Source organism: Cupressus sempervirens, chromosome 5 (genome assembly GCF_028749045.1).
Source record: "Cupressus sempervirens isolate cs-2001-9-10 chromosome 5, ASM2874904v1, whole genome shotgun sequence".
In the NCBI taxonomy this organism is placed as follows: Eukaryota; Viridiplantae; Streptophyta; class Pinopsida; order Cupressales; family Cupressaceae; genus Cupressus; species Cupressus sempervirens.
In genome coordinates, this window is record NC_143122.1 from 292,874,906 (window position 1) to 292,899,031 (window position 24,126).

Consider the following 24,126-nt stretch of genomic DNA (forward strand, 5'->3'; position numbering starts at 1 on the left):
AGTAGATGATCCATGATAGGGAGAGCATAATTGTCTTTAAGAGAAGCATGGTTTAAGTCTCTAAAGTCAACACAAATTTTGATCTCCCCACTCTTTTTTTGGATAGGGACAATGTTAGCTTTCCAAGTTGAATAGTGTATAGGATATATGCTCCTTGCTTCTAACATCTTATGGATTTCTTAGAAGATGGCATCTAAGATCATTGGATTGTAGTTGCATTGCTTTTGTCTAAAAGGGTTTGCCTCAGGATCAAAGGGATCTTATGTTTAAACTCACCATTCTTCAAAGTTTTCAAATCCTCATATCCCCAAGAAAATACATCTTAACCTTTAGCCCTAGTCCTTTCTTCATTTGAGCAACTACTACCAATGTTAATCATTTTAGGTTTAAACTTAGTACCAATATTCATTCCCTCAAAATCTCCAGGGGTTCCACTTTTCCTACCTATTTCTTTTCTAATATATGCATCATGTCTATTAAATAACTTTTCTAGAGAAATTAGGTGCATGGGAATTTTTTACCTTTAAGATCCTTAGTGCCAAGCTCCAGATATTTATTGTTATTATGGGAAAAATTTTAGCAGGGACTTTCACTTCCTTCAAAGTACTGGTCATTGAAAGGCTTGACTCCTTCCAGGAAACATTGGATTTGTTTATTACTAGTGAAGACTTGTCATGATTCAATGTTGTTAGGTACATCGGGTCTGAAGAGGACTTCAAACTTATATTTATTATCTCTAAATTTTGGATGTGCCAGTACAAGGGAAGAGGAGGTAGCTAACATATCTGCCCTTACATTCTGCTCCCTCAGAATAACTTGTATATAAAAGGCATCTAGGTCTTCAATTTTGTCCCAGACTCTATTCCTGTAGTTTTGAAGTCTTGTGTTTTTCACAATATATTATCCTCAGACTTGCTTCACTATGAGTTATGCATCCCCTTGAGCTTTTAGGATTTTCACACCTCTTTGTTTTGCAGTAGTGATACCTAGTAGTAACGATTCATACTTTGTAGTATTGTTTGTGTTCTTGAACTATAGCTTATAGGAAAGTTATGTCAAATATCCATCATAGGAAATGAGCACCACACCTACTCTAGATTTGATAGTTACAGAACTTATATCAAACTCTAAGGTCCCAATCCTTTGATCATCAAGAACAACTGATTCTTCTTTTGAAGTATGGAAGTCAACAAACATCATGTAGTTCCTGTTAAGTTTCAGGATTTGCACCCTACTAAACTGGCAATGTTCAATAACCCTTACTTAACATGGGAGTCATTTCATTATGTGAGACTGGATAATGAAATGAAACCTCTGGATTCTAGGCTGGCTCCTATTAGATCTTTTAGTGAAACACTCTAAAACTTAATGAAAACTTAAAGGGGAAAAGGTAAGAAAGTGCAGAAAATAAACCTAAAACCTAAAGCTTAAACTAAGAAAAGAGGTGATACACCAGAAGTTACTATGAAGACATAACACACATGTAACAAAGAGGATTATACAGCTCTATGAAATACAAATAAAGCACATCTTCCTGTAAAGGCTTGCACAAGTGATTTATGATAAGGTTTCAATACTAAAACTACAAAAAGAGGATAAATTTCTACCTCAAACACATATCATAACCTACAAGCAGACTTACTTTTCCACAAAAAGGTGCTAGAATGAGACAAAAAAATAGGGAATAATGTAAACATTCACAGGTTAACTTATCAAATCATTCAAAAAAACACACAAAATTTGTAGAAAGGAAAAGAGCTTAACAATTTACTTCATAAAGCATAATCACACTACTGTCACTGGCATTATTTCTTCAAAATGTTGAATTACAGACCCTGTAACAAAGCTTAGGACTCCAAAGATTCCTCAAAACTCTGTCATAAAATCAGAACTCTCTCTTAATGAGTTAAAAAAACTCGTTAAGTACAAAAAATCAACCATTGGGTCGAATGCATAATAAGAGCCATAAAATCAGGGACTTAAAAACTTCCAAAAATAAAGTTTCATAACTTATTTGACTCCACTAACTCATAAGTACCCCCCATGACTCATCAAAACCCCCCTAAAAATGCTCGAACAAGTCATAAAGACCCACAAATTAACTTGACAAAATCAATTTCGACCCATCAGTTCTATATTCCCTCTAAATGTTTCCAACTGATTGTCTGAATTAATACTATGAAAGGGAATAAAGGATGACTCATTTTATTTTGTATGACCAATAGGAAACTATTTAATGATTTATAAATACCATCATTAATATAATTTTCCTTTACATTTTAGATTTAATGCAAAAGAAAATAAACAAAAATATTAAAATGATAAATCATCTTAATATTTTTGTTATATGAAACTAAAAGCAAAACAAAAAAAAAACTTTATAAACTTTACGCTCAAATGAGGAAAATAAATAAAAGAAACCCTTTACTAAAGCCCACGGACTTCATATTTTATTGAAAATAACGTAGGGCATAAGATTTAGCTTGAATACCCTGAATGTTGTCATTTTCACCTATTTGTTTCTGGAGGCTTCTGAAGCTGCGGCTAGGGTTTCTGGGCTCTTGTTGTCGCCATATTTACTTTTCTTTTCATTGGTCTTTTCTACCATCATGAAGGAGATCTTTTGGTGAATGTTGATAGCCATCATTTTTTTTATCTGGGTTGGCTTTTCCTTGACTGTGGAGGTAAGAAAGTGATTGCAACTCTTTTGTTTAGCTAAATCTTATAACACTTTCAATTTCATTTACATTCTGGATGCCGCTATGAGAGATACTATTGGAAGTTTCTTAGTTGCAGGAAAACTTTATCTTTGAAACTTATAGCGCTGGGGTTTCGTGGCTGTATTTGTTTTCCTTCAGATAGGGTTCTTTTGCTTCAGATGACCTCTTACATGACAAAAGGACTTTGCTCGGTCAACAATTACTTTAGCTTGCTCTTTCTTAAACATTGACAAAGAAAATGAATTTCTTATTTTTCTAGAAAGTGAATCATACATCATAGACTGATTGATGTCAGTTTTAGCTATATCAAGGAGAGAGTTGTCAATACTAATGGCTTTCCTCTTATGCTCTATGGGATCTTTGTCCATCAATGCTTCAGTCAGAGTCACCTTTGACTTCTTAGACTTCTTCTATTTGTTTTTTTTTTTCTCTTCCCTATTATCTACAAGTTTTCCCCCATTGGAACCATCACCATCAATGTCCTCAACAAAATGCCACTACCTCTAGCTACCCAAGCTTCATCCTTTGAGTGATATCCAACATTAAGAATTCCAAATCCCCGGCTAGAAACTTGTACTTCATCAAACTCTTCAGTGATCCTAGTGCCTCTACTAAGGTAGAGACCACCACCATGAACAACAAGCCATAGTCCACCATCAGCATGCCAACCCATGTTCTGTATCTTGCAAGCACTAGTTCTGTTGTGTGGGATCCAATATGGCTACTCCGGCTCCCAGGTTAAATAAAAATTCTCGTGACTAGAAATAGCCACATAATTACCATTGGGAGAACGATTAACCGTGTTGAATGTTCCTATGTAGTAACTTGCACCACTAATGCCACTTGAGACTGTATGGTTTAAAGTACTAGAAACTGTTTCTTGTATAGAAGCCTTCCAGTTGTAGCCTTTATTTGAAGTTATCAAAATGGTTCCTTCATTGGTGACCATCTCTGCACTATTTTCACCAGTCACTTGAATATATACTAGGTCCCCAGGAAGCTGAGAAATTAAAGGTACACACTCCCAGCTTTCTCCAGAATCAAAATTATGAAGTAAAATGGTTGGCTTTCCAACAATCCAACCCCCCTTTCCCTTAAAGCTTATGGAGTTAAATCTATAATTGAAATCCTCATCTTTTGCTGAAGGGATTGATCGTGGAAACCAAGAAAAACCCCCATCCTTTGTTTCCAACAGAATTTGTCTTGTACCAAGAAGAAAGCCCAATTTGTTGGTAGGATGTTGTAGATGAGGATAAAGTCTGGCTGTTCAGTTATCCTTGCAACCATTATTACTATGTTTCATGCATTGATCTATGGCTTGTTATTCAAAACTCGTGCCCACTTTGTCGGTGAATAAATGGATCAAGTTACCAATACATTCTTGATGCACTAAGCCCCTCCTGTAGCATATTATTTACTGGTTCGAGCACGGGCTCGTGACACTCGTAAACCATTTTTCTATGATCTGTATTTAATATGCTTGTCTTTATATATTCTGAGCTTGTGCTTTTCAGTCAACCTTTAAAAACATGCCTCTTGCAAAGACTCCTAATTGTCTCCATGGTCATCTCATACTGATGTTTCATTGACTTCTTGTTGCCTGGCATTTCCTCTCTTTCCATATAATCTTTGCTAGCTAATTTCCTTGTAGCATGCTCACTCATCTAGTTCTTTTCTTTTCATTGCAATAATTAGTATTTGATTAAGACCATAGACATTTCTATATCTTCTATACTTTCATTTGCATTTGGATGAATTATTTGATCCGCTGATATCATTTGTTTGCAGTTCATCCTACATCTGCATTTTGTTCCTGTACTAGCATAGATATATTAACCAATAGCACGTCTTACATTTGCAAATGAAATTCTTAGTGTAGCATGAAATATAGCTTGAAGAAGTATTTTCCTTTAGTTATCTCTCATACTTTCTTGCAGTAGTACACATATTTGTAATTTATGATTAGCAATCATTATTTGTTTGCTGTAGCATATTATCATGTGAGGTTTGAGCACGGGCTCGTGACACTCACAATGACTTTTGCTTCTTTCTTCCAACTTATTTTCCATTTGAAATGCATCAACAGATAGAATATGTCATTGTAGAGATAATTAGTCATTGCTTAGATCCTTTGGGATTTAACATCAATTGTTTCCATGTTTTTTGCAGTTGTTGGAGAGTGTGGAGCTTGGAGTGCGCCAGGGAGAGAGTTCATAACCAGTCAGAGCAACAGGCAATGACTGGTTATCTCTACTCTTTATTTATTTTGTTCATACGTATTTGTTCATGTATTTCCTTATGAAAGAAATGTAATATAGTGAGCTATACTACCGGCTTGTGTGAGATCATTTCTTTTCAGCATATCATTTCATTTCATTATTTGAAAACATCAATGTATATTTGAAAGTAAATAAATACAAGGACATTTCTATTTGTTTAAATGAAATGAAAAAGAAATTCTATACTTTCATTGCATGCATGCTTACATTTTTACAAATGTGCAAAAATTAAGTAACAGTTCCCAAACTCCATTTCTTGATACAAGATTTGGGCTATGGGACCATCAGACTACGGGACCATCAGATTTCATCATGATAAATTTAGCTTTCTCCTTGGGTTCTAGCTTGTAGCATGATCTTTTTATTGCCAATAGGGATAATAACATGAGACAAATCTAGCTTAATCTCCCCTCCCATATCCTTGCAAAAAATCCTAGTTAGTACCATTTCATTCTCCACAAGGATGGTCAATTTCATTCTCTTTGCTGGGTGTGCAGCTAAGGCCACTTGGGCATCCTTCACTTGACCTAATAGGGGAACTTGTTTTGTATCTATGTTTTAACAATACCTAAAGGTCTTAGTTAAAGGTAAAACTAAGACATGGTCAATAGTTGAAGGCATAACATTATCTGAGGCTCCTGAGTCAATTATGCAATTACTCAACTTGTGACCATTTACATACAAGGACACATAGAATGGATTGAGTTTTTAGCCAGGAGAGGTAGATAGAACCAAGGACTACTTAGCTTCTTTGAATAGCATGGGTAGGATTGGTTCTTCATTAGCTAGGGGACTGATACTGGTATACAATTGCTCATCGCTAATAGTAGTATTAACATTAAGATGAGTTTTACCACTAGCTTCACCTTTGCAATAATCTACTAGTTTTTGCAATTCAATAGGTGAGTTTTCAAGTAATCTAGGGGAGAAAATTGAATACAAGTATCCTTGTACTATTTAATGATATCAAATGAGGGATGAAACTTACCACTTGGCTTTATTTTTCCTTGTTCTCTCCTCAAAGTAGAGGGGCTAGATGTGCTAGCCATGGATGGTGAAGAAGCAAGAGCAATGTTTTGTGCAAGAACTGAGCTCATCAAATTTTTATTTCTTTGACTTCTCATTGCTATAGTCATTTGTACTCCATCCAAGGTGGTAAAACAATCACCTCCTATCTCCAAATTTGATTTATACTCCAAGAAAAATGTTCCAAAGTCACCAAGGGGAGTAGAATCATCTTCACTTTTAGGATATTCTACTGTTAGCTCATTACTTGCATTGAGCTGCTTGTATCTATTCATTTCTAGACAAGAGTCACTATCATGATCCACTCTTAAGTGAAACTTGCACATGCTTTGCTTCTTAGGAGCTGCCTCAATAGTAAGCTTTTGTTGAGCAGGTGGTAAGTGTAAGGGTTTCCATTCATGTTGCTTTCTGTAGATATCTTGGTAAGGTTGCTAGAATGAAGGAATTATTTTACCCATTTTCTTTTCATGGAAATCATCTCATTTGATAATTTTTGAAGCATTTCTTCTTTGTTGTTGGTTGTACTAGTAGCAAAATTTGCTGAAATTTCCACTCTGAAGCTCACTTTTCTATTTTCTAGCTATTATTAGATCATCTAATAATTCTATTTCCAAAGCCTGAGCAAATTTTAGATTAGCTACATGCACTCTTCTAATTTGAAAAATTATATATAGAGGCATAGAACTAATGAAGAACATCTTCTAATTATCTGCAGTTGGCCTACTTGTAACAGGAATCTAGTTGACCAACTTGCTTGTGATGAAGTCTCTCATAGGGACACTAGGTTCCTTCTTAACTTGAGTGAGCTAAGATAATAGAGTATTTTCATCTTATGTGCTTTTATAATGTGCCTAAAATCAAATTTTCATGTCATCCTAGGTTATAATACATCCCACAAGAAGATGTTGGAAACAGTTGGCTACATTTTCAACTAGAGTCTCTACGAACATTCTTATAGCTAGATCCTCATGTTGAGGACAAACAATGCTAAATGGTGCAAAGAAAGCATCAATTTTATCATCAGAAGAGACCTTCCCATTGCCATTGAATTTGGGGAAGTTCTTTTGGGAAACCCTTGGTAAGTCATTGTTAGCACCAAGTCATAGGGGACCAATAGCATTACCCCATGACACAACCATTGATGTAGGAAGAATTATTGGTATTGGCTGAAAGGTAACGATACTTGAGGCTACGACTCTGTGTAAGGTGAAAGTATTGCACAACAATGGATTTTGAGTGTGAAAGATAAGAGGAGAAGAGGAATGACTACATCTCTGAGAAACAGGATGGGGTAGCAGAAAAAGAGCTCCACAGATACCTTGAAACATTGGGTCCATTGAGAAAGCTCTTCCTCTTCTCAAAGGATCTTCTAATATTAGGAAGTCAACCTTTTTTAATTCTTCAAATACTAGATCAATTTTTCCTTTATCACAAACACTCCTAGTAAACTTGGGATCTAGGGTGAACTAATTTTATTCATAATGGGTGTGCTTGTCTCAACCTTCTCTACTGCAACACACCTTCCCAATACTCAACACTATCTTCTTCTCTTTCTAATGCAAAGATGACTCTTCTGTAATCATCAAGGGATTTTCTATTTCTCTAGATGAGTTTATTCAAATGATTTATTATATCTTTTTGTTCATCTTGGAAGTGAAGGTTAGGCTGAATTACTAAGATTTGACCTTCATGAGGAAACACCATTTTGCCTCATGGGTTAATAGGCACAACTCGATGAATGTAAGTGCCAACAAGGATGGAATTAGAAGTTACTCTAGCAAAGTCATAAATATAATTACTGAAGAAATTTAGATAGTAAGGAGAAGGCACAAGATTTTATCTTTTGATACTAGGAAAGATGTGACTTAGAGATTCTAAAAAGTAAGTCCCCAGTATAGTCGCCTAAAACTATTGGTTAATAGTTTGTCTTCCTTAATTTATTGGTTTGTTCCTTGACTCTTAATGTTCCTAATAGCGATGGAAAACAAAATAGTTAATGACATAAAGGGTCAATATAGTGATCTATCAAAGATCCCCAAATTGAAAGGTACGACTCCTTTATGATGCAAATATTTGCAATGAATTTGTTTTAGATTTTGGGGTATGATCTTAACTAGAGAGAAAAAGAGGTATAACCAGATTCCTTTACATCTCAAACAATCTAGATGATTTAAGATTTAACACCTAAAATTCAATCTATTCTACTTATGAATGCAAGATTGTAACAATCCAAGATTATCTACCACTGCATGAGAGGAGAAAGAATGATTAACTTTACAATGCCCAGATTGTTCAAGTGACTGAGATTTGAAAATACCCAAATTATTTCCTACCTAATTGCTTCATTAATCAAATTCCAAACTTCTCATACAACAATGAAATGCATATGAACTAACACGTACAAAATAGGGAATAAAGTAATACTGTAGCGAAGAACTAAAGCTTACACTCTATTGAAATGAAAGAAACAAAACCAAATTTATTTGAAATATTTCTATTTTCATTTACAACACATTTCATCCAAAGTAACATAAAAAAACTAAATGAAAAGAAAAATAAGAATGTAGACTTAGAGCTACACATAGTAGTCCCAGCTATAGGGGTTTGCCCACAAAATAATTTGCCGATCTTATTAATTTCTCAAAAAGTTACATTTATAAGCCTCTTAGGGATGGCTAGTTACATTTTATGATTACATTGTAGAGAATCTCTAAATAAATGGATACTCAAAATAGGATATGACTGAGTCATTATCTGCTATGGAGTCTTAAGCATATTAGGAGAACACCAAAAATGACTACAATAGTAGAATTTGAGAAAGAGAAGAGGTGACACTTGTCAAAGAGAGTATCAGAGCATCAAATTTGCTTTAGAGTCACAACCTTAGCTTTATATGCTCTCATTGCATCAATTAAATTATTTAGTTCATTGACTCTTGGGATGATAATATTATCAGTTCAAATCATCTAGTAATCATGCATCTTTGTCAACTCTTCAACTTTGGCGATCCTCGATTGGAGCTTTTTTTAAGCACACCTTAGGATGGAGTCTGTCGATGATAGCTCCTGGATATTTGACATTTGGAAGTTGGATGGATCAGTGGCTTCTTCTAAAAATGCTAGGAACTTGGCTTTCATTCACTCGATGTCAACCAAATGACCATTACTAGTAACATATGATTCAGTATGCAATACCTTTAGATGTTCAAATATCTTTTCCATAACTTTCTGCAATAAATCATGCACATCCTTTAGCTCATTTTTAGATCTTACCGTGCTCTCCACTATGAATTCCAATGATCACTTCCAATGAATCAATGGTTCTTGGGCTATTTTGAGAATCCGATGGGTCATGGCAATGTTCATTTTCATATCAAATTACCTCTTGCAACAAGGCCAATTGCTTTGTCAAATTCTTTGATGCTTTGTGCATTGTAGTTTGATAACTAGACACTACTTCCCTCAACTTGTCAATGTCTAATAGTACAACTCCAAGGTTCTCAATGAGAGGGAAACCTTGGGCCTTCATTTGATCAATCCATGCATGAGCAACTTGACTGAATTGCCTCTCCTGTTGTAACTTCAATAGTAGTTTCTTGTTTTCCTTTGCACTTGGGTCAAATGTACTTGTAGAGGTGCTTCCAAGTGTAGCTCTGATATAATCCATCAGTTCCTTATTTGAGGCCTTGATTATCTCTTTCTCTTCCCTTAACTCTTCTAGGCGATCTTTGATCTTCTCATTGGTTAGTTTCCATATGTTGATCATGGAATCATGCACATGAATACCAATTTCAACAATCCTGATTTGGAAATCATTATCAGTTATCTCATGAAACTTACCCTCCTTTTGAGGTTTTGTTATCTCCATTTATATATGACTAGTAGAAGAATTAGTAGTCAATGCTATGACATTCTTCTACTTCTTCATCTTCTTTGATTGTGGTTGAACCAAATTTTCTTATGTGATGAGGTCTTTGGATGGGGAAAATTCCTCACATCTTTGCTTCTTTCTATCAATAGTCTCTTCTGACCATGACTCAGTTGAAAGGACATTGATTGTTGACTAAAGAGTTGTAGGATGGAAGAGCTCTCTTGCCACTGGGGATGTTTCCTTACTTTGAGTAGTAGTAGAGAATGCAGTTACATTGGTAACTGAGAGGGCTAGAGTATCACCTTGCTAAGATGCATCTTGCTCTTGACCATCCAGGGGATTTTTATCATCGTCCAAGTTGATGAGTTACATAGGGGAGGAAGGCTTGGCCACTAATTTATCCTACTCCTTCTCTTTGTTCTTCTCATTGCCCCCAACCTTTCCTGTGTTTGGTAGAGATCCTCCTCCACAAGTTGGAGTAATCTGGACATTCTTTTTAGAAGGTTAATCTCCCCCTCCACAGACAAACTAGACTAGATCTATTGATGTTGAGGTAGCAATTGTCATGGTAGTAGCTATAGTTGACTAAGCTATTTTGGAAGCTACTCCACTAGTGGAGCATGTACTTCCCATTCTTTTCTTCCATTCTTTGGTCCATTCCACCCACTTATCTATCCTTTTGATGATCCCATGCATTAAGACCTCCATTGTGTCCATAGTGGGACCTTCAAGTAGAGTTGACACAATGGGAGTCTTCTTGATTTTCTCATAGAATGAGGGATGCATGTAGGAGCCATCATTTACAAGATCAGAAACATCAACAATGTCATTATACATTTTAATTTCATCAATTGTTAGCATGGACCAATACCTCTCCCTGATCTGGTATTCATCATAGCATCTGACCCAATAGTCTTCTATATCCAAAACATGTTACAAAGTTCATTGGGTCATACTAGGGTCTTATCACCTCATAATCAACCAATTTGATTTTGTTCTCAAAACTTTTAACTAGATTCTGGGCATCAGATCTAGAAGCACATGAGAAAGGTCCAACCACTATTGGAAATGAATTCCTAGCTATCCTTTTCACATTGGAACACAAGGTGTTCACTTCTAGTCTTTTTCAACATAATTCAACAAGAACAAGCTTGAATACCTAGGAAGCCTTTTTAGGAAACCATCAAATGCATCAATCGTCGGGTAGGAGAAGGTCGAGAATTGGATGAAACAACATCTAAACTAGCCTATAGCTGAAATAGCTTTAGGTGAGAACCTTTTTTTGGGACAACCTTGCAATTCTCGACACGATCTCATCATGAAGGCATTGTTAAATTTCACATACTCTTTGAAGCTCCTTTGCAGATGAAGGTGGGGGTAGATCTCATACACTCTTGTATTCTTATCATAGTCTTTGATAATAGGAAGACCTAGCTAAAGGTGATGTGTGGCTAAGGCATATATTAAATATGAAGACATGTAGAATTTCTTGAATTCCTTAGATGAATTTAACCATGAGGCAAGCTCATCGCATATGATCTGGGCCCAATCAACCTGCAGTCCTTTAGCACATATGGCTCACACCAAGAAGTAATGATGCTTAATGAAATCTAAGATTTCCTCCTTTCCTTTTAGTCTTAGCAATAATGCCAAGATGTCAACAATCTCTCTTTTCAAATTGGTTCCAAAATGAGTTCTTGGAATTTTACTCTTTTTGGAATGGGGTGTCTAGAACCGGGTTATTTGCATATCTTCAGTTCTCATAATTTTCTTTTTGTTGAACATTGATGCATAGAATGAGAAGTCGATGTCATACTATTCTTCCTTCACTAGTATACTAAATATAGATTGCATCAAGGCCTTATTTATAGAGAGGAGAATAGACTAATCAGGTAGCAATATTTGCTTTGTCTCTAGTTTATATCTCTCGATACACTCTTTTACTAGTTCTAGTGCTTTTATGACCATCGAGAATTCGACAGCTTCAACCAATCCACCTTTCCTTCAATTTTTGGGTTATTGGGTGAATAGGCTAAGAATTAAGCCTTCTGTGGAGATTTCCTAAATCATAAAATTTGAAGGAAGTATCTGTAAGGTTTTCCATTTCACTTTCCAAGCCAATTAGATGATCTACCATTTGCTTACAATTTCATAGAGGGGAAAAAATGCTTGATAAATAACCGTTAAAACAATGAGGAAATAAGTTTGAGACAAATCCAATCACATAGATGGAGAAATTTGAACATTGGCACCACATGAATGAAATTAATAACAACCAATGGTCATAACGGTAGGATTTATAATAAATTTGATAGTCAAAGGCTATTTAAAACTTTCTACTTCTACCCATATGACGATTTATAAATCTGATAATCACCTTACTTACTTAAAAGTCATATAGTAGTGAGATTAGCCACCTACCAAACCAATTGAATTAGATTTAGTGGGAACTCCCCTATTTACTTTAGAATCTGGAACAAAGGCTTACACAAAAATTCTTTATATGCAGAGGACAAAGTGTAGACCTATCTTTTCGCAAGCTTGTCTTCTTCTTTGATTTGGGATTGTAGTGTGAGAAATACTCCTTTGATACCTTGAGCACTTTATTTCTTGGTTTTCCACACAAGGCTTCTTTTCTTGAATTCACAACCTAATTTAGGAAGCCATAGAATGGATTCTCTACATTGAGCATTTTAGCACTTGATTTCTTTTATATCAAGGATGTACCTTTATGAATGACTTCACCAGAAGCCTCTTTGTGGCATCTTTGCAGAATCTCCTTATGTTATACTTGCATAGTTCTTCACTTTTCTTGTCCTCTGAAGAAGTAGCTTTGGAAATTTTTGAAAGATGTAAAAGCACCATTGAGACCTTCATTTTTTGAAGAGAGAAACATTTTGAAGCATTTTCCTTTGATTTGGCTATTTACCTTATATGTTTTTGAAATGAATTGTTGATTGTGGATTAATCATCTTAGTGATGCATATCAAGGGCCCAGATTTACTTCTCTACAACACTAAACCTGGGTCCCACTTAATGCATGAAATATTTTGAATGGAGTGAGGGCTTTCTTAGCTTTGGGAACATAATAGAAGATGTTTGATTCTAGTGGATGAGCAATTGAAAACATGAAGCCCCATCTTTCTGCACATAAATGAATTCTGACCTCATAATTTTAATTTGAGAGTTTCTTAGCTCTATGCCTTTATTTCTCTTGGTCTTTCCACTGTAAAATGAGCAGGTGTATATCTGGAGATGCTATCATAATTCTATTCTTTGGATTCTTGCTCGATGAAGTTCACCAAAGGTAGATAGCTAGCTGAATGTTCAATCCATGGGAAACATGCTTGCTAATGTAGGAATAGAATCATAGAAATAAGTAAGACTCTCTTCTCACTAGCCAGACTCTCAAACAACATCCCATCCATATCAAGATCACCTAAGACCTTAATGCATTGGGATGACAAGAATCTTGCATGGAGGTATAAGAGGAAGTGGAGCAAGGGAAATCCATAAAGGACCCAAAGTGAGAGCCTTAGGAATTTTGATGAGAAGAGAGCTACCTAGGGGCTGTCTAGACAAGCAACTAAACATTATTACAATGAAAACCATCAAACTAGTAGCTCAAAAGGAATAGACTTAAAGTCTGGCAACAAATTGCATTGCAAATAAATACAAGATATTCTCTAAGCTTGTCCAATCTTTCCTGATAACCAACCTTATTGGTTAGTCAAACACCAAATTATATCTTTGCCAAAGAGTCAATTAGGGACATGAACACATGATAGTGCACTATTCATAATAACTATTTATTAAACCCATGTCCATAAGTAGCCATCATCTCATGTGGACGAATGCAAATGATTATCATATAAAGTCTTCAAATACTCTTATATGCATGTTTTTCTTGTGACACTTCTTATCTTCTCAGTAACCTACAAACTTCCTAATCTATTATTCATAAAATTTTCTCCACCAATTAATTTCATAGCCTTAGAGACCTTAACATCTAGTCTTAAATTTTTTTATTATTATCAATTAACATTGTAATCTCAACAACCTCAGTCATCTAGTCTTCAAATCTTATTCACCAATCAATTAACAACATTCCTCTCAATTTCATAAACCTTCCATCCTTAGCAAGTTGACATCAATGTCACACCAAAGCTTGAAATCAATGATAATGTAGAGATAAATTGCAGTTCCAACGTTAAGAATAATTGATAAGATTTAATAGCCATTTCATCTTGCATCTAATGTTAACCTGAGGTCATAGACTGGTGAAAGTTATAGTGGTTGTCTATTCAAGGATGAAGAGAACAACCCAAGTTGGGATGAATGTAACTAGAACAGATGAAAATAAACTTACAAAAAACCAAAATAAAAATGGTGACATGAATTGTCACTAAGTAATGAAAGGAATTGAAATTGAATCACAACTTTAAAGAAAACTAATAAAAAAACTAGAAAGAAACATAAAGTATGATAATTTAATCTATAATATAATCTCATAAAAATAAATAAAAAATCACACAAATCTAAATTCATAATTAGACCTCAAATACATTAAGAATCGAGAAGAATTATGTATATTATGATGATCAATTAAAATCATAACACATAGAAAAAAGGCACATAGATATTCTAAAATAAATCACCAATCATCTAGATATGTGGATCTTGCCTTCTTAATATGCCCAGCGAGGGAAATAAATGTCTTTCCATGTTGCTTCAATTAGGATATCCATATCTATTCATTCAAAAATATTATAAAGTTTGTGCAAAATCCAGCTACAAAATTTTGTAGTTTTAGTTCAAGTCCACATACATATAACCTTCCCTTTAAGGTAAAAAAAAAACCATGTATAATGATCATGTTTATAGCAAACCAAAACTAATTGAAGGAGAAGAGAATAATTTATTTTCTTGCAACCAAAAAAGATCACAATATAACAAATTACGTGCAATTCCTTTTGCTAGCCACATATTACAAATTTGTTGTAATAACACAGAAATAGTTAGAGATGATAATTGTTATATTCTTATCTAGCTTTATAACCATTTATACCACAAGTTCCCAAACATAGTGAATCTTTTATAAACAAGAGCTCTTTATGAGCTAGAGTCCCTACCTTTTGGGATCATTGTGGGGTTCTAGGTATTAGCAATTGTTTGAAAAATTATTTTGTGTGCATTTATCTTTTTTTTTTTTTTTTTTTTTTTGAAAGAGGGGTAAACGCTTTGACTTGGAGCTATGAACCAGTGAGGCCACAAACGGGAGACCTCATCCCCATGAGATTTGAACCTTGATGGCAAGGATAACAAAAACAACAACTTAACCATCACAACATGCCACTATTGGCATGTGCACTTATCTATAAGTGAACTAGAATTGGAAGATTTTTATAAGACGTCTTTAGTAGTATGAAATTTTGGCTGGCAAAAAGAAAAAGCTTAGTAGAAGAAAAAGTCAAATGATATTTTACCATTTTTTATTTTTATTTTATTTTGCTAAATTCATTTTAGTTGAGTTGCAATTACAATTATAAAGAAAATAATTAGAAACATAGAAGAAAATATTAAATATATAATAATGTACATCTAGATATTTTAGGTATAATTGGTCCATAAAAATAGTTTGTATATTAGTTTTTTATTAGAATTGATAATTGACACCAAAAAATAGTAATATGATTTAATTGACTTTTTACTATATTTGTATATCAATGATGCTTCTATTTTATAATCTATGTTGAATTTGTAGTTTAAAATATTTTATAATTATAATTTCTAACAAAAATAATAGAATTTCAAATTCCCTTACAAATTATTATGTGGGTGAAGAATCAAAAAGAGGGAAGCCATGGCAGAAGCTGTGATAGACAGCAAAGATAAAGCTCCAAAATACCTGAAAACATTGGAAACGGTCTGACACCAAAACGTAATGCAAATATTTGAAAAATGATTTAGATTTGGAGGGAGCAGTAGGTTAGGGTTTCCAACATTTAAGTCTTCAATGCTTGTGCCTTGTCACAGATCTCATCATAAACCTCAGTGATACAATCCTCGTCATCTGGGTGAAATACTATGAAACAGAGGGCATGTGTCTACATTTATAGAATTTGGCAATGGCTGATTGGGGTTTCTATCCATCTGACGAACACCTATCTTCGTGGAAGAAGTTTATCTGCACAGGAAACTTTGTATCATGCTCAAAGGCTACCCCGATCTTCTAAAACATCCAGCTGGTGTCCCTGTCATAGCTGTAGCTCATACATAATGGTTCATTTCATTGGAGCAGATTCCTCTCTGCCTCCTCTCCATAAGGGATGTCTATGTGAACAGTATTCTTCGCCCATTTTTCAGCCAACATGTCGTCGAAGGTATTGGGTGGCACATGATTTTTTCCAACGATGGTGAGAAGCAGGAACAAAGGGCAGATGGCTGCCATTTTAGAACCTTTACGAGACCAAACTTGAGAAAAGGAGAAAGAGAACACGACAACTAGAAGTTTCCAAAATTCTCTGAGTTTTCCATTTTTTTTACTCTTATAATGTTAAGAAAATTTTGTATTTTTTCTAAACAAAAATATTTTTCTCCTTACTTCGTCCAATGAAAAATCAAATATATTATATTTTCAATATTAAAAAAATATATTTATATACAACTTTAATGTTTAGTTGGTAATGTTGGTAATAAAAATTAATATTTATGCTGATTGGTTGGTTGACAAAGTCAAAGTAAAAAATAGAGGCTCAATGATTGCGATAGTTGCCTCTTTTAGGAACTACAAGGATTACCGACAATTGGAGGTGAGAACACTGACACCTATCTACAACTATATCCAATGATAATGGTAGAGTATAGAGGAACTTTTGAGAGACTTTTTCCCCTAATTTTTCATGATAGGAAATCAATTATATCCCCACAAAAATTGACATCAGCCAATAAGAATTTAAAAATTTAAAAATTATTATATAGAAATTGATTTAATATATAAGCTGATTTATACTTTAGAATGTTACATCATATACTACAAAAAAATAATTTATGGGAGGTCTAATGAATATTTTTTCTCATGAATAGAGCCATTACTTGTTGCAAAAAAATGTGGACTCTTGACCACAATAGTAAATTAGAAATTATTATATTTAGAGAACTACTGGAAACTTCTAAATGGTTCATTTTATTTAGATTTGCCTTTGAGAAATTGTAATAGGGCCCATTATTAATAAAACCCATGTCATGGACTTTTAGGATTCGTCATCATTAGCTTACGCATATTTCTATATGGAATTTTAAAAAATAAAAATTCTTGTAAATAGTTGGCACATTTATCACAATCTCTTCCATAATTATCTTATGTATATTTCACTTAGCATGACAATAGTTATGGCTAATAGATCATGAAATAAAGATTGGAGGTATTCTTCTACTAATAGTGAATCAACATTTAAAATATCAACTAAAAATTTATGTGTATTTTGACACCTTTTGACTATGCATTAGTCCATATCATTGGAAAAAATAGTGAATTAAACCAGTGTAGAAAAAATCTACTTGGAAATGACAAGAAAGTTGGACTACACAAAATATTGTTGTGATGTGGAGCCTAATTAGACTTAGAGGTTAATTTCTCTCACTTTATTCAACACAATTTCCCCTAGATTATTACTAGGGCATTTGGGGGCAGCACCCCCAAGACGGGGTCAAGGGGCATGCCCCAGGGGTGCTCATTATCACAGTATAGTGTGAGGTCACCCCTAAAGCCAAAGTGAATTTACTATTGTAAAAGGCAACTACATTCTAACCCTAATTTTTGTAAGCAACCAAAAAATTGTATAAAATGGCTTACGATTAGGGATTTCATAATGTATGCTGAGATTGTAGCTTCTTGCAATGTTATTGAGCTATAAGGGATTGCGGATTGTAATCACTAGATAATAATAATATTGGACTTGTTTTTGGGGGATGTAGCCCAGGGATTGGGTGAACTATGTTAAATTTTTGTGTTTTGAGTTTTCTTCTGTTAGATTTATTGTTTGCATACAATTGTTATTTCTATTTTTGGTTAATCCTAACAAATATTATTGGAAGCATGTTGCAAGATATTATTCTTTACATGAAAGAAATATTAGTAAACAAAACATGATATTATTTATTCACTATTTTATCTAAATTCTTGATTTAATATTATATATGCATGTGCAACATAAAATGGTAAAATCTTATGGAAATGGTATATAGATATGGATATAAAGGAATATTGGTAGGTTTAAAATATGGTGTAAAATATGGCATATTTGACTCTCATTAGACAACACAAATCATAATGCTAACAACCTGCCCTTTAGACATTGATGACAATACAAAAAACCACTAAGATAAAATGACCTTGTGAATTCCATTCTCCCCATTTGACATCAAGGATAGAGGGTACACAATTTTTTATTTTGTACCACTCCCTTTGAGAGAAGCATGATCATCAATTTAAGAGAAAAATGATAGGTAATTGTCTGAGCCCCTAGAAAGATGGATACCTATAATGCATTTAGTTTGGAAAAGGAGGGTGGGTAATCCCCAATTTATATTTAAGGTACTCAAAAGTATCCTTATCCAGAGCTTTATTAAAATCATTTGTAATTTTCTCCTTGGTAGGCCGATATTTTAGCTTTACTTCCTTTTTAACAAATTTCTCCTTTGGGAGCAACATTTCTCTCTCCAATTTTTTTTGTGTTCTTTGCACCCTACAAGGTTTTTAAAAAACTAGCAATTATGCTAGGGGGTACCCTCTCCTATCCATCAGGTGACATCCCTTCAAATTCTTCTACTAGTGGCCTTGTTGAACCTGTTACAATCTTTGCAATAAGTACTTTGGAGTCCCTACCAACTCCCCACCCCAACCCCCTAGAGTTGACTAGAAAGGTATGCTTATAGGGCTACTCCATATTTGTATGGATTCCCTTTTGACTAATTTTGTCCTCACAAAGGAAGGAACTAAAACCCCCCTCCATGACTCTATTGTAGAAAGAACAACGAAAGATTTGAACCTAACTATTGTGGGAAGATTTTATAACTTTTGATCCACTATTGATGCGGTGAGAAAGTGGGTGGGTTCTTAGTGGGAACTCAAAGGTAGCATTGTGGTCTTTACAATGCTAGGAGGCCTTTTCCTCTTTTGGTTCACTACTAAAAAGGATCTCTCCTTTTCAAGATCTTGGTTGTATGGAATCCACTTCCTTACTCTTTCTAAGTGGAAACTTGGCTTTGATCCTTTTTTAGAACTCAAGTGGATGATAATAGTATGGGTTTGGCTTCTAAGCCTCCCTCTCAAGTTTTAGGATGAACAGGTCTTTAGGTGAATTGGAGACTTATTTGGGCATTATATCTCTATAGATATGATAATATTGATGAATTCTGGCCTATTTTTTGCAAGGTTTTGTGGCAATATCACTATCAATAAAATTATTCCTAACTTCTTGATCCTAGATTCAAAAATTAGTCATTGGACTCGAGCTACTATTTATGAGGATGCCACCCTCTTTTGTCAAACTTGTAACTCAAAATACCACACAAGTACAAACTATAGGGCACCTTGACTGATGGAGCCCAAGTTGAAAAATAAGGCCATTATTTAAGTGATTATAACTAAGGCTTACAACCTAAGCACTATGGTGGAGGGAACTCCTGGAACACCCCAAATTTGATAATTAATTTTATGGTCTCTACAAAATTGGAACATGGATAAATATCACTTGGATATGTCATTAAGGGTGATGGAATGATGTGCATGCAACAAATGGAGAAATTAGTTCCAATTGGTATTTTGAAACCACATCATTTGGATGTTTTGATACCTCAACTTGGATCTTTGAGTGAGGATTATGCATCCAATCTGGCTCTAATGCAAGTCCTCCTCCTGGGTAGGATTTCTCTAGTTGTTCTTGTCCATGTTACATCACCTAAGGTGCTTGACTTACCAATAGAAGAGGAGGTTGTTTGGTAGGCTCTCAAGAAGAAAACCAGGAGTAAAAAGATTGATGTTGGTGTTAAGGCAATGGTGGGATGCCCCTAAGAAAGGGTCATAAAATAGAAAAATATTTCAAGGGATATTGTTGAGGTAAGGCATATCACACTAGACCTAAACCAAAAAGTTATGAGATGATCTTTCTCTCTTGGAATGTTAGGTTCCTTAGTAACTTGAAAAAATAATATGTTATTAGAGAATATATTGATGACTAAAAGGTTGAAATTCATTTGCAACAAGATGTTACGATGATCTAATCCAACTTTGAGGCCTTGGTTGAAAGGTTATGGTCAGGGGTCCATTTTTTATACATGAAATTTTCTGGGGATATAGGGGACATTTCCATCCTGTAAAAACCCTCCCATGTTATAGGGGTTGCCTTTAGTTTCTCACAATACTACTTGGCAATTACTTTCAACTACTACTCTAAACATTAGCACAAATTCAATGTTAATGCCCATAATTCCCATCCTGGGAGGAGATTATTATGCGATGGTCTTACCTCTTGCTTTCTCAACCTCAAGGAATACAAAATTATAGTTTCTAGTCCTTTTAATCTTCTCATTAGCCTTATTGCCTATGTCAGTAGATGTGTTGATAATTGTGTCAACCTTGTCTATTTCCTTCTCAATTGTGACCAGTCATGGAACTTCCATTTGCTTGTTCTCCTCACTCATCTTGACATGTTCTAATGTGGATTTCTTAATAATAGGTTTAAATTTTTTTTAGAGAAATATGAATTTCACTTGGTGCATTACTAATTATCTCACTCACTATGAATGTATCATCAATAGTTGATATGCCCACCTTAAAATAGGCTTGAGTCTATTCTTTGTGTAGAACTTTCTTCCATAATTAAGTGATGTCTTATTCTAGCACAAAATCCTCATCTTCTAGAACCATAGTTGTTAATATCTTTGATCTAAAATATTTCTTGTACTTATCCATATATATATATACATATACATACATCATTTTCTAATAATTCTTGCAATAGATTCTTTAGTATCTTTTTTCTTATTTCTTCAACTTTATGAAACACTAAGTTCCATCCAACTAATAATGTCTCATATAAATCATTAGGCATGTTATCTTTAACAACTTTTGAATATTTTTTATATTACGAAAAATATTCACAATGGTGTCTTATATCAACTTTTTATCCTCTTCTAAAAAATTGGCAATAGAGGTGGCATTAATTCTTCTATCTAGTCCTATTTTAGTTATATTCTCAACCATTTTTGTAGGGGTCTTTGGTATCTTGACTTGTTTCCTTCCTATTCTCTTTCCCCAATTCATATTTTCTTGTTTTGAAACAACATCTTCTTCCTCTAATGCAGATTTTTTGGGGTGACAACTGGAGTCATTGTTTGACTCTTGTAGTTCTTTGTTTAGACACTTGAGGTTGCGATTTTCTCTTTTGAGTCACTCTCCTTTTCAGTGTCTCCTCAACCTCTTTTTATACTTTACTGATAGAAATTAGTGTCATCATTTCCACTTCCTCCACTTTATTTTGACCATCTTTAGTCTCTTGGATTACTGGTAGAGCCTACCCGTGTCTCAATATAATTTTCTTCATGCTCTTTTCTCTTCTTCTTTTTTGATGTAGAAGGCAACACTAATGCATTTTATTCTTCTTGATGCTCTACTCCTTCTATCACTTCATGTTGAACACTACTTCCTTCTTCACCACGTCCATACTTGATTGTCAAATTCCCCAACCTTCTTCTTTTTATTCAAAATTTATGGTTTCTTAATATCAAAATTTATGCTTGTATGCTTCTTCATATACACCAAATCTATTAGCACTTGTATCCTTTGGTAAACTAAGAAAATGATTAGCATAAAAAATAATACCCCTCTATAAATTTATAACCAAAACCTAAAACCAAAGACATTCTTGGTTCTACAAGTTGTATTTTTCATGTGCTAGTATCTGTTGTCACTTAGGTTTGCACCCTTGTCCAAGGCCTATGCACAAGGACAACCTAGTGAAACATGGAAACAACCTCCAAGCTGTGGGACTTGAACTATGAGGTTGAGTCTTCGGAGAAGGCCGGCTTCCTCTTACTATCAGGGTGCACCCAACTACTCTTGGAGAGGAAAAGGGAGAAGGAGAGCGCGAAAGCAAATCTACCTAGTTCTAATCTAAGGAGGTGATGCACCGAAATAGAGTGTTCGGACCAATCTCTGCCCATACGTGCACTACTGAACTAGAATGAAACTAAGGATATACACATCCAGACTTGTTTTAATCAAATAACCACATACAGATCAGAAAACCAAGATGAATGACATAAGGAAGAAGTTCACTTATATATCATTCACAGGCCAACAAAGATACAGTCATGCAGGTTACAGATTTCCACAAAACAATGGCATAGGCAAAGAATTCTTGCACTTTAATACCAATGGTTGAAGGAGATAAGTAGAGAATCAGATAGTTTAGAGGCACAGGGGAATTCACACTAGAATTGCAGAGCAATAGCAGAGAAAAAAAATCAGAGAGAAGGTCCTCCTTTTATAAAAAACAAAACTTGCCTTTATAGTTCAGACATAACTGAGATCTTTTCTAGCTGAAGTGACCCTGCAGCTACCTGTCGTTAAGTCATGCGGAGGGAAATCATGGAAATCTGAAGAAAATCTGATCTTTTTTTTGCAACAAGTGTTCTAAGAGGACTGAAAACGGCGCCATCGATGTTCTGATTGGGTAGATGGATCGACTGAGACGGTGGAGTGTTCTTCCTCATTCTGCATTCATTCTGGGTAGGTCAGGATTGATCATGAAGATCAGATCGCACAACAAAATTGATGACCTTCGTTTCTTGGTTCATGAATCAGCAGGGGCAGCGAGGTCAAATGGTTCCACATGCTAACTGGGCCACACAGGCCAATCACATTCCTTCCTTCTGCCGTTCTGGACATCTTTTTCACGTTTGACCACCCTTAATATTGACTGGGCACCATGTCACTATTGAAAAGTCTTCAAAAAATCCTGATAGTGCCATAGCACCTAGTGGTTTCACCCTAACTGCGCCACCTTTCCACCATCCAGCCGCAACATCAAAACTAACTGCCACGTTGACCGTGACGATTGCACCGACTGCCAGCGAGACACGTGTCAGCAAGATGCTATGTCGCTATGGTAAAGATCGCACAATTTCACCATAGCGAGACAACGCCTCCCATTGATCTGCCTTGATCTGACGATCGTGAAGACTCATCATGTTCCGTGCTTGTTTTTCAACTTCTAGGCCCACAAAATGCTGTCAGCACACCTAGCATCACCTCCCCGATCGCACCTTGGCGAGACCTGGCCCCACTGACACGTGGCGAAAGGGCACCATGTCACTATGGTAAAGATCACGCAACTTCACCATGGCGAAATGGCGCCTTTCGTCGATTTTCCTTGATCTGACGACAAGCAAGATAGATACTGCCCCCTGCCCCTTAGTGTATCAATCAATGGGAACTGGCCACGTGCCAACTATCTGTATTTCCTGCGCCTCCAAACCTGGACCCATGAGGACACATGTCCTCCAGGTGCCAACTTGCTATCGTAAATCTCATACGGCTTTTTCGTAGCGCGATGGCGCCTGCCGTTTGATCTCTGTAGATCTGACGGTGGAGAACTTAACCCCTTACTGCACTGGCCGCATTGAAGATCTGGTCCCACGATCTATCTGTATTCTGACTTGACATACGTGGCAGTCCTCATTGGCCTAACGAAGCACCACCCTGGCAGGAAATCATTGGTCTGACAAAGCATCAACCTGGAGGGTCCGTACTGCTTTGACCCTATTGAGGGGACACGTGGCGCCCAGGCGCTATGTCGCTGTTGATATCTCTCGAGCAGTTCCTCATAGCGTGATGGCGCCCATCGTAGATCAATCTCAATCTGACGATCAGAACCACCTCGTACTCTGCACATCCTTCCCTCTGAAAATCGCTGGGCCCGTGAACCACATATGCTCTAACTCATACACTTGGCACCTCCCTATTGGCCTTCGAAGCACCAACCTGGCAGATTCTGGTATTGTTTAATCCTGACCATGCCACATGTCAACCAGGCGTTATGTCGCTAACAGAAAACTCATGAGTTTTCCGTTGGCGCCATGGCGCCTTGCTGCTTTTTGAAACTTTCCAGCTCGTGAACCACATATTCGCCCAGCCTGCCGTAAACATTTTCCGATACCACGAACCT

The 24,126-nt window shown here is 35.5% G+C and overlaps 1 pseudogene; it reads right to left on the reverse strand.

The window, feature by feature from the left end:
* Positions 1–3,162: 3,162 nt before the first annotated feature.
* On the reverse strand, positions 3,163–23,853 carry LOC149555726 (photosystem II stability/assembly factor HCF136, chloroplastic pseudogene; annotated as a pseudogene).
* Between the last annotated feature and the right edge of the window lie 273 nt (positions 23,854–24,126).